We start from the raw sequence: 12508 nt of genomic DNA, 5'->3' as shown, positions 1-12508 counted from the left end.
AAAGTTCCTCGTGCTCACAAAATCTACACAGATGGGGGTCATCCTCGGGAATGCCATCAGGGACTTGCTCCCTCAGGCCCCAGCACAAGTTCTTCTGGTCCTGGTTCAGCCTAACCAACCCGCTCCGTCCCCCCAGCTGATTGCACAGCCAGTTCCACACCAGCCTGCGGTCCCCGTACCACAGCCCTCTGCTCCTAGCACTCCCCGGGTCCGCAGGTGGACGCAGATGAGGAGGACCCAGACACGCAGTCTTCAGCCAAAGCCTTCTACGCACGACTGGCAGCGCTGGCAGAGTATTTGGTCCCGATGCAGAAGGACGTAGTGGCCTTGTCCAAGAAGGATTGGCTCAAGCCCCACTCAGCCCAGCCGGTGAATAAACGCTTGGATGCCAAGTACAGCCAGATAGAGCATTACTGTACTCCAAGCCTCAGTCACCCTCCACCACCTCCTCTGCAGCGCTGCTAGGCAAGTAGAAGATCTTGGAGGTGTACGGGAAGAAGCTGCATTCCAACGCGTCCTTACACCTGCGTCAAGCCAACGCAGATCCATGCTGGCAGCCGTTAACCAGAGGCCCTGGTGGGAAATTGCGGATTTCCTTCCAGAGCTTCCGGCGCAGAGCCAATCACGATTCAAGGCTGTTCCTGAAGCTTCAGTCGTGGGGATAACGAGGACATCTGGAGCGATCTGCACTACCCAGGGATGAGGCCAGCAGCAGCAAAGCAACGATGAATAAAAGGTGCTCTCTTTAAAAACCGGAGGGGGCCCTTCTGATGGCTATCCGGACCACTGCAGCTCAGTGCAGTGATTTCGACCCATAAGAGGATTCTCTGGCTGTAGAAGGTGAGCTGGTTGATCCCACCAGGCTCAAGGGAAGAAGACTCTGGACTGGATCTTCTCTGTAGTTGAAGGGTAGATAGCTCAGGACTGCAGCAGGGCTTCACCGGGATCCAGGAGTTGCAGCAGCCGTCTTCTTCTCCACTTCTCTTCGGTTCTTGTAGTTCCAGTGGTGACTGACTTCCAGCCCAAGAGTCCTACCTTTTATGCCAAAATCCCCCATTCACACAGCCTGGCTGTCAATCACACAGCAGGGGGGGTTGTCAAGCCCGGACCACCACCTCAGCCAATCAACACAAAGTGTGACTTGGGTCTCCAAGGAGACCCTGTGCAGGAGGTGACTAAACCCCTCCCTCACATTCAGCCCACCCAGACGTCAAAGGAGGGCTTCTTTGCAGAAGCCCGCCAAAGGACGGAGAACAAGGAGCCCAAACCTGGTTTGGTGCGAAAAGCAAACGAGAAAGACCTTTCCAACACGAAATGGTGACAAACCACGCTAGGACCCAAAATAAAAATACGGGGTAGCTGGTTTTATGTTCACGTCTGTCACCACAGCCAGAACACTAATACAGGAATCCGTGTAAAAATGATAGTTACTGCTGCCAGCCATGTCGAGTCGGGAAGGGGGACACAAAGTGCCCCTTGAGGTACAGAAGGACAGGGGAAAGATATTCCCCTCCAGTACTCCATTAGAAGATGGTTGGTACTGGATCTGTATTTAAAGGGACTAGTAAAGCCAATGGTGACTTTACATGTTTCTGGGGAACAGTGGTCATCCCCAGAAATGGATTTCACAAGGGAAGTATAAAAGACATCCCTGTGTCACTGCATTAAATGTGCTGTGTGACACACAAGTAAAAAGATGATGCCTACGGAGTTGGTGACACTCCATAGCCCATGAGCACAAAAAGTACAACACACACAAAAAATACACTAAGAGTGCGAAAAAGGCTCATTCTCTTACCAGGTGGAAAAAATAAACCCCAGAAATCCAGCAAAGCTGCTGAGGGACTCACTAGGTAAGGGAAATTAGCCATAAATGAGAATTCTCCCTAACAAAGGCGGGATTGGAGGGGGCCAAAATCGTGGCATAGGACATCATGGAGTCCTCCGTGGCCCTCATTGACACCTCTGGCCGTGTCATCTGTATTACCACGGACATGAGAAAAACAGCCTGGCTCAGTGCTACGAAATTTAACCCAGATGTCCAGGAACGCATACTGGATCTTCTGTTCGAAGGGGGTGACCTCTTCCACTCCACAACAGACGAGGATCTGGATAAAAAGAAAAAACGCTCTCAAACAGCCAAGCCTTTATCCATTCTTACAAAGACCACCCCTAAACCGTACACCCAGTCACAGCAACGCTCTGAGAAGGGGCGTACAAACGGAGCTTTCTGCGGCTTCCAAGAGCGGAGGTCCAGGCAGCATGACCGTTCGCCGTCCCAACATTGCCACAAACAAAAAAAATGGGGTGTGGGGGGTGTTAAGGGCTTTTTCCAGTACCTCTCTGCCGCAGCAGCCTCAGGGAAAGAAGGCATGACGTGCCCCTCCGGGTCCATGTCTCATGTGAGGGGGGGTGAGGGGGGCAGGCTTGCTCTCCATGCACACTTTTGGCGCCAGAATTTCGCTGACCCCTCGATCCTCTCTGTAGTCTTGACGGGGTACCGCCTCCCTATCCCAGCCTCTCCTCCCCTCCCACAGGTTGGGACAGCAACTTTTTTGGCAGAGATCCTGTCACTCGTCGAGAGCCAGGCAGTGAAGGAAGTCCCAGACTCCCAGCGCGGCTTGGCCATTTACTCCAGGATTTTCACCATTCTGAAAAAGAACCAGGTGGGCCCGAGAGTTGTGCTGGACCTTTCCACCCTCAACCTCTCCCTGCCTCTACAAAAATTCAAGATGGTTAAGCCAGCTTTCATAGCGGAGACATTGTGCAAGGGAGACTGGATGTGCTCCCTGGATCTGAACGGCACGTACCTACACGTCCCAAAATGGCAGCCTCATCGTTCCTTTCTACGATTCAGGATCATGGGTTACAATTTCCAATACAAGGTGCTCCCTTTCGGTCTCAACTCGGCCCCAAGGGTCTTTACCAACACAGTGGCGGCCCTCCTCAGGTCTCAGGGTCACCACATTTAGCCATAGCTGGACGACTGGCTCGTCAGGGCTACATCTCCGAATGTAGTGCACCATACCTCCCATGCTCTTATGAACACACTGCACAAGCTGTTTTTTTTCGCTCAACCTCAAGTCACAGCTGCAGCCCGCACAAACACTGACCTTGGGCCTAATTTCGGGCATGTGCTCCGAGAAAGTTTTTCCTTCCGAGGACAAGATCACGGCACTCAAGAGAGCCACAGTGCACTTCCTCAGCAGAGAAGTGACCTCGGCTTGGTGGTACCAACACCTACTGGGTCTCCTGGCTCTAGTCCTCTTGGTCGTCCCACCCACACGAGACTCGGGATGAGGAGGATACAACAGCACTTAGCAGTATCTTGGAACCAGGAACTGGGACATCCGAGATGATCAACGTTCTTCTGTTGCTTCACCCAGACCTCACATATTGGTCCAGGGACTGCAACCTGCTGACTGGCAATCCTTTCCAGCAACCTACACAGCAGGTCACCATCACCACAGACTCCTCTCTCGAGGATTGGGGGCCACCCTGGACAACCACTGTGTCCATGGCACCTGGACCCGGCAGAGCATCACATCAATTGGCTGGAACTGAAGGCCATCTAGCTGGCGCTCGGGGACTTCCTTCCGGTTATTGAGGGCAAGGTCGTCCTCATTCACACAGACAACTCGACCAGCATGTTCTATGTCAACAAGCAGGGAGGTACCGGATCCCTTCCACTGTGCAGGCTGGCAGTCAGCATGCGGGTGTGGGCTCTGGAGAATAAAATATACCTCTGGGCAGTCCATCTGCCGGGGGTATCCAACCTGGAGACAGACCGGCTCAGCAGACTAGGAGTGGACAATTACGAGTGGCAGTTGAACGACCTAGTGCTGCAGGAGATCTTTTGCAAATGGTGTTACCCTCAGGTGGACCTTGTTGCCTCCTGGGGCAACAGGAAGTGCCAACTGTTCGCCTCCTGGCAGGGTCTGGGCCCCCTGGGGGATGATTTCCAGATCAGGTGGGACAGAATGACAGCATTCGCATTTTCATCCACACCGCTGATTCACAGGGTGATATGCAAGATCAAGGCGTCTTGCTATCTCAGCATCATTCCGATAGCTGCATGGTGCCAGCCAGGCCATGGTTTTCTGAGCTTCTCAGCCTCTCGGAGAGGCCTCCCATGCACCTGCCGACGGGCCAAGCACATCTTCTGGCAGGGCAGGGGGTAGGGTCAATCCCCCCACCCCAACAAAATTAGCCCTCAAAGCGTGGTTCCTGAACAGGTCACGCTAGGACATCTCAGCCTCTCTAAAGCTAATCTAGAGATCATACAGGGCGCCAGGAGCAAATCCACCAGGGCCTGGTACAAGTGGACCAGGTTCTGCCAGTGGGCAGACTCTAAGGGCATTAACCCTCTGGCATGTTCCCTGGATGACATGCTCTCCTTTTCGGTGCATCTCGCCCATTCAGACCTGCACTTACCTGGCAACCATTGGGGCTTACAGAAACTCGGAGGAGGGGAGTTTTTCCTCTTCCAACCCAATTGTCAGGAAACATTTGACGGGTACCCTCCCATCAAGAATCCACATCCTTTGTGGGACCTCAACAGTCTTGGGTGCCCTGGTGCACAAACCATTCGAACCAATGGCTTCCGCAGACATCAGGCTGGTCACCATTGACGGCCTTGTTAGTCGGCCTCACCTCGGCTCTCAGAATCAGCGAAATTCAGGCGTTGGTCGCCTCGGAGCCATACACTACGTTTCACAAGAACATGGTAGTCCTAAGGACGCACCCAACGTTCCTTCCTAAGGTGCTTTTCCGCATTCCATCTGAATGAGCAAATTGTGCTGCCCATGTTTTTTTGCTGAGCCCAAAGAAGAGGCGCAGAGAGTTCTGCACTGCCTTGACGTCAGCCATGCACTGAAATTCTGCCTGAACACGACGACATGCTTCCGCAAGTCGGACCCTCTATTCATCACCTTTTGGAGGTTCAAGACCGGGTTATCAGGCATCCAAGGCCTCTATTGCCCGGTTAATGTCTCGGCCATCAGAGAAGCCTCCAAGGGTCAGCATAAGCCACCCCCAGCCAACATGCATGCCCACGTGGTCAGAGCCAAGGCAACTGCATTGCTTTCCAGCGGCATGTCCCCTGGCAAGTCCTAAGCGGGGTGGACACATGGGCCATCCCTTCGGCTTTCTGCAAGCACCATTTTTTGGATGCCGGCTCTAGATCAGACGCGGCTTTCGGACAGGTGGTTCTTAAGAACCTGTTTGCTTAAGGAAGGTCTCCTCTCCACCCTGGGGCTACATTCAGTTGTAATCGCCCATGCAGTCCCACCAATTTTCCTCCCAGATAAAACGGGGTGTTATTAGGCAAGGTTAAACCTATTGTCGATGCATCTATGGGGCCTGAGGTGTGGTGCCAGAGGGCGGAGTCAGGGCAGCGCATGCTCCCAGGGCTGCACCCCCCTAAATTTAAAGGGGAAAAAGGTTGTCGTCCCTCGTGAGGGACGCCCATGCAATGCAGTATGGAGGAAAGGGGACTAAGAGTACGTTAGTCACTACAGTGAGTAACATATAATTTACTCACCGTAGTGACTAACGTCCGTGGTTCCCTTTACTCCACATGTCCACCATCCTCTTCCCCCCCTCACCAATAATGGTGTCATTAGGCAATGTAAAATATTGTCGACGTGTCATTGTGGAATGAGGAGTTGAGCCGGTGGGCGGAGTCAGGGGAGCGCATGCTCCCAGGGCTGTGCCTATAAATTTAAAGGGGAAGGTTTTTTTTCTGGTGAAAGGTTCTGTCTCCCGTCCCTCATGAGGGAAGCCCATGCAGAATAGAGGAAAGGGGACTATGGACTAAGAGTGCATTAGTCACTACAGTGAGTAACTATTAAGTACTGCAGGATCCACATTTGTGGAAGACCTTTGTTTTTAACCAGTCAGACCCGGTCTCTGTTCTGCTTGTGTCTAAAAACGACGGACAAAGTTTGTTTCTCAAATTCAGAGCTCTAGTAAATGAACATTTTGGTCTACTTTCTTTACAGAGCAGTATATCCTTGACCATATGCAGTAGATGCCAGTACTTCAACATGATTTTATATGAAAAGTAGACCACAATTTGCATTTACTAGAGCCCTGACTTTGAGAAACAAACTTTGTCCATTGTTTTTAAGCTGTGCATAGGAAGCACCATCAGATAGCTTTGTGTACGTATTCGGGAGCACCTTACGAACCTTGGCAGCCAAGACCCGAAATTACCATTGGCATTACATTGACAGGAATGCCATCAAATGGACAATAGAAAGGATTTTAAGTGTATTGGTTTAATGAAAGCCAAATGTACTAAACGTGATCTAACACTTAAACTTCGACAGATGGAATCCAAATGCCTCTGTCGCTTAAAAATGTACAACAGATGGTTTAAACAAAGAACATGACGTGAATGTGTTCCTATGACTGCAACAGCAACTTTGCTGTTTAATGTTTCTAAGTAAAACCAAGAGATGTTTGTTGTATATAACATCTTTGTTATTCCTTTTATTGATTCATTCTCAGATGTATGTGTATATATATATGTATATATATATATATATAATTCAGTGAAAAAACTTTGATGTCCTGGGTGTTAGTTTTAGCAGTGCACTGTGGTGGCTTGAGTTATGGTTGCTTAGCGTACCATAATTGCACATTTCTGGTGTTGTTCGGTTTTACTTGTAACCTGTAACGTTTTTTTCACTGAATTTCATAGGTTTTTAGTACCACAACTTAACCAGAACATCCTTTTAAATACATTTTTTTACTGAATTTCATAGGTTTTTTTTTTACCAAGAAACCCTTACTTTTACTAATGTACCATACAACATTCTAAACCCCCCTTGACCCATGTTGATAGCCATGGTGTCCGCGGACTGTGTGCTTGTCTGTGGACATCGAGTAAAATCCATACTACCAAAATGCTCGGGGGATATCACATTATTTTAGTATACATCAAAGACACTATACAAGTTAAATAGCACATAGCAAAAGTACAAAGAAATAAAATACTAGTAATTGTGCACTTAACACACCAACAGTGCAGTCCCGTAACATATAAAAAATTATGGAACATACCAAAAACAAAAATAACCTATGCCTCCACCAGAATTACCTCAAAGCGCATTCATATAAAAACTGTGAACCAACTGTCAACGGCGCACTTTCCAGACCCCTAACGGCACAACTGAACAACAAATTGGTAGGTGTACCACATTTATTCCTACAGCAGAGCACTTCAATAGACTAGAGTAAAAAAAAGAAAATCTTTTTTTTTTTTTTTACATAGAAATGTCAATTTTCCTCAGTGAAATGACTGAAGACAATCATACTATTGGTACACAATGAATTTTGGAAATTAAGCAAATTGATACACATTGGACTACATATATTTGACCCATTTTATTTCTTTAACAGTACATATAGAAAATGACAGCAATACCAAAGAAACAGAGCATCATGTACAAGTAAAAACATATCAAAGCAGGAACGGACACTGTGGAAAGTCATCTACGGTATTTAGAACAAAAAATGGATCTATTAATTACAAATTTCATAATTCTGAAGAACGTTGTAGAAAAATGTATCATGCAAAAAATTAAATATCACTGTCCTACGTGCACCTATACCCCTTTTCCATGCCCCAGTCAACCATCCCCAAAAATTCCCCATCACCAAAAACAGTATGAGACCTCAATCCATTCCTCCCCTAACACCCAACCTCTAGGAAGCCCCAATTCCCCTATATGTCTCCATTTCTGCTTCCCCCTCTCTTTTATAATTGAAATTAAATATTAGTGTGTCTAAATAAAGTTCTATGTATACTGTGTGTTTGTGGCTGCATTTCTTTTTTTAAAAAAAAAAAAAGCTTGTTTGGGTGTCCGTGGACAGCGCGACTGTAATGACCATAATAAACCAAAATGAGGCTGTCCTAAGGACACTATGCCTCTTCGCAATCAAAATGGGGGTGTCTGCAGGACACAGAACTTGTTTGCCTGTCTGTAATTAATCAAAATGGGGGTGTCCTAAGGATACCATGCCTGTTCATACTGTTCTCAATCTAAATGGAGGTATCCGTAGAACACTGAGCCTGTCCTAATGTCAGTTTGATGCACCTTTAGTTCGTGGACACCAACCCTGTCCGGTGTACACCTGTGCGCATGCGCATCACACCCTTGGGGTCCTACGAACATCGCACCTGCCCGTAACTGTGTGCCGCATTTTTTATTTATTCGGAGGCCCATACCTCGTCTGCAACGTTAACATGTGACCGCACACACACTGAGCATAGGCCCTTGTTCGCGAACACTATCCGGGCTCCGGGACACCCAAAAAGTGATTTTTGGGGCAATCTAACGTGTTTTACTGTGAAACATCACCCTTGCACATGTCCCGGACCATGCCCCTGACGATCTGGATACTTTTTTAGCCCTTTTTGGTGTTCGAAGTGTCTGTGGACAGCACAGCTGTCAGCAAAGCGCTCCCCAGCACCCCTATAAAAGGCCACACCCCAGAGCTGCTCCTCATCCTGTTTTCGGACTTCTAGGACAGACACTGCTACACATTGCTGGATTGCTCTTTCCTTTCTGCCGATTACGGACTTCTTGGTGGTTCCTGAGAACTTTGGAGTTGGCATCCGTGGCTGCTCCTGCTGCTGTTGCTTCTGTCTCAGCACTTGTATTGTATTACCTGTTATAACCCTGACCAGAAGGACACCCTGACCCTGCAGAGTATCCTGTCCCTAGTGCGCAAGTGGTATACCGCCTATCTTTGAACAGGCAATTTTGAAAAAATTGCAAGAAGTAGAGACTAGATTACCCTCGATCCATGACAATTGTACTAAAGAGCAACTTGCAGCTCTCGATTCACTAGCAAAAAATGTCATAAAACCGGCTGACAAAGTTGGAGCAACCGTGATTATGGATGGCACAGACTACGATCAAATGGTGAATGTGGTGCTAACAGATGTGAAGGCCTATAGACCCTTACCGGCAGATCCAACTACGTCTATTCGATCCTTGATAGCCCCAGTGGTTGACGAAGCTGAAGTGGAGGGTTTTATTTCAGCACATGAAGCTACTTTCCTCATGCCTGACTATCGGCATTTTATGCTTTGCCGAAAGTGCATAAGGGACAGACACCCATCCCTGGAAGACCCATAGTGGCTGGGATACAATCAATCCTAGAACCACTTTCACAGTATGTGGAATTTTTCCTTAGGGATGACCTCCCCAAGATGGAATCGTACGTGAAGGACTCTACAGCCATGTTGGTATTTGTCAACTCCCTTGTCTTCAACGAAGAAACACAGTGGTTAGCCACCTTTTGATATAGAGGGGCTCTACACGATTATACCACAACAAGAAACCATATAAATGGTGCGGAGACACCTGGAGACAAGCAACCTACCAAGGGGAAAAGCAGCGTTCATCACCAAACTCGCAGAAATTGCTTTGACAAAGAATTTCTTTACATGCAATGACGCATATTACCAACAAATTTCTGGGACTGCGATGGGTGCCACTTTTGCACCTAGCCTGGCGAATCTCTATGTAGAATATTTTGAGAGAGAGCATATATATTCTAATACAAATCCATTCCATGCACACATCAAAACATGGAAGTGCTACATAGATGATATTTTTATGGTCTTTGAGGGCACACAAGCAGATCTAGACCCATTCAATCGATGGATTAATGAACTGAACCAACATCTTAAGTTCACGATAGAGTCAGATAAAAAGGAAACACATTTTCTGGATCTCGATCTCACGGCCCAGAAGGGACATTTAATCTCAAAAGTATATAAAAAGAACACTGATCGCAATGCTCTACTAGCATACACCAGCTATCTGCGGGATAGTCTGCCTTTTGGGCAGTTCTTACAGTATCACCATACTTGTACCAACACCAGTGACTTTCACACACAATCAACAAGCCTAAAAAACCAACTACTGTCGAGGGGTTACCCCAAGAAAATAGTAAATGACACACGGAAGAGAGCGAGGAATATCTGCCGGGAGACCACCCTTGAATATCATGAGAAGACGACCAGCGCTGATGAGATCATGGCGGTTCTGAGTTACTCACCAGCCTTCAACATACTCAAAAAAGAGATCACTAAGTTTTGGCCGATTCTCAATACAGGGAAGTAAACTTTATCCTTACCACTCTTTGCGATAATAAGAAGGGAGAACATCAGGGACAGATTGGTCCACACATTTAAAGAACCAAGTACCGAAAATGAAAATACCATAGGAACCTCAATACCCACTGGACACTCTCCCTCTGGGGCATGCGTAATGTGCGCACAAACCACAAGAAGTTGAAGTGTGGAAATTGGTTGGAGGCAGGGGTGTTGCTAGGGGGGGGGCTGAGGGGGCTATAGCCCCTGATCTTTTGGTTGTAGCCCCGGATAGAATCTAAGGAGCTACAGCCAAAAGACTAGCTAGCCCCGAGTCCCAACAGTTCCTACATCAGCGTAGCCCCGGGTCTTTTCCAAACCTAGCAATTCCCCTGGTTGGAGGACCCCCTGGCAACAGAGACAATTCAGTAATTGCAATAGCAAGGGAGTAATTTACCTTATCGCCTGTCCCTGTGACTTAAAATACATTGGCTTGACATGCAGAGCAATAAAAAAAGGTCTCATCGAACACAAGTCATGCATTCGAACAAGAAAAGTCACAGCACCCATGGTTGCCGACTTCATTAACAAAAACCACACAGCGGAACAATTTAGGTGGACTTTTCTAGAAAAAATAAAACAGCCCACCAGAGGTGGAAACTTTAATAATATTCTCCTAAAAAGAGAGCAGTATTGCCCACTGTGGACAAACTTTCAATTTTTAATTCCACATTAACTGCCTTTCCACTTTTGGGAATTTGGTAATCTTGGGGTTGCAGGGCCATCCATCTATAGAAATGTTCCTGGACAAACTAATCTTTAAAATAATCTTTCAATCACTATCCTCTTAAAACACACAATATGGTGCCAATAGAGAGGGGAATTTTGAGTGCTGTTTAATTGGACATGCAACCATTCAGAGCTACAAATGGCTTGGGAATCGATGCTATCCCCTTGATGATACAATATAGGTGTAGGCACGAGACATTCCAAAATGGCCGACAGTTTTGAGATCTGAAAATGGCCGACATGGACTTAACATAACATCAAGTCCTCCTTTTGTGTCTATTCACGAGGGAGCCCATAAACAAGGCAGGCTAAAAACGCCAGCGTTATTCGCATTTCCAACTCGCGCGTGAGATTCCAAACGGAGCCACGCTGCCACAAGTTTTCCACAGATGAGGCAGCAGGTATGCCCTTCCATGTTAGCTTCATAAAACAACAGTGCTCTCGCGCTCGAGTCATCACGTGCATTCTGACCCGGCATATAATATATTATGATTTTCACAGTACTTGCGCCAGTCTTTAAATACCTCTGGCGCTGACACAAGTGTTTGAATTCCAAAAAATTCTGCAGCATTGTACAAGCCACCTGCAAGATAGTGTCATGTACTCTAACGATATCCTGCTACAAGCATAACAGTGGGAGGAGGCAGTGTATGGCACTATAACTGCCAAAGGCTTCATGAAACACTTGATAAATGGGGGACATATTGATATTAACTAACCAACGGTTCAAGCCTTTTTTCGAACTGGTCAAAGCACATCCCTAAAACACAGGGTGCAGTATAAAACGGGCAGTGACTAGGCATGAACTGCCACAAACATCTGCCCTGACCCACAATGGGCACAGCAGCTACGTGTTTTAAATACATCATGATACCAAGCAGTCACAACGCCGCATTTCCTCTGCAGCTTAGAAAGATGCAATGATTTACACTTCAAACAGTATGCAGACGGTCCTCTTTCCTTTATTGCCTTTTAGCCCACTGTGGACAACATCAAGCCCACGTGAACATCAAGGGGGTTCCACCCACGTCTGTATTACCACCAAAGAAAAATAAAGAGAAAGCTTACAACACAAAAAAGCATTGACAATGAACAACTTTGAGGTAACTCACATATATGCACGTGAAGGTGCATGTGAAACTACAGATGGAGTCACTCCAAGTCTACCCTCCCGTTTCACCCTCATTTTGGGGCCCTTGTTGGGGGGGCTTGGGTAGCATGCAGCTCACATCTGTGTATTCATATACAGTCTGCATACAAGGAAGGGGAAGATACACCATGGGTGTGATGTGTACTTCACACAGCGGGTGCAAGTTCATAGTTCAAAAAGGTCTATGCACAATCCAATTAAATATCTCTTTGTAATAAACACAACAACTCTCAACTATAAGTATACTGTCGTTTAGAACCCGGCTTTAAAACGGGTCCCTCTTTTTCCCTAGGTGGGATGTGGGGCACCACCAATTTGGGCAGACGGAAGATCAATTCGTAAAATACAAGGAATTGGTTCTGACAAAGATGATTTGAGCAAGATAGATCATCGAAACCGGTCGACCTGATAGTTCATGGATGTCTCTAGTTTAAAGTAGACACCTGTTGAGAATA

Source organism: Ambystoma mexicanum, chromosome 2q (assembly GCF_040938575.1).
Source record: "Ambystoma mexicanum isolate Mex_15411 chromosome 2q, UKY_AmexF1_1, whole genome shotgun sequence".
Classification (NCBI taxonomy): domain Eukaryota; kingdom Metazoa; phylum Chordata; class Amphibia; order Caudata; family Ambystomatidae; genus Ambystoma; species Ambystoma mexicanum.
Note: the sequence above shows the minus strand (reverse complement) of the source record.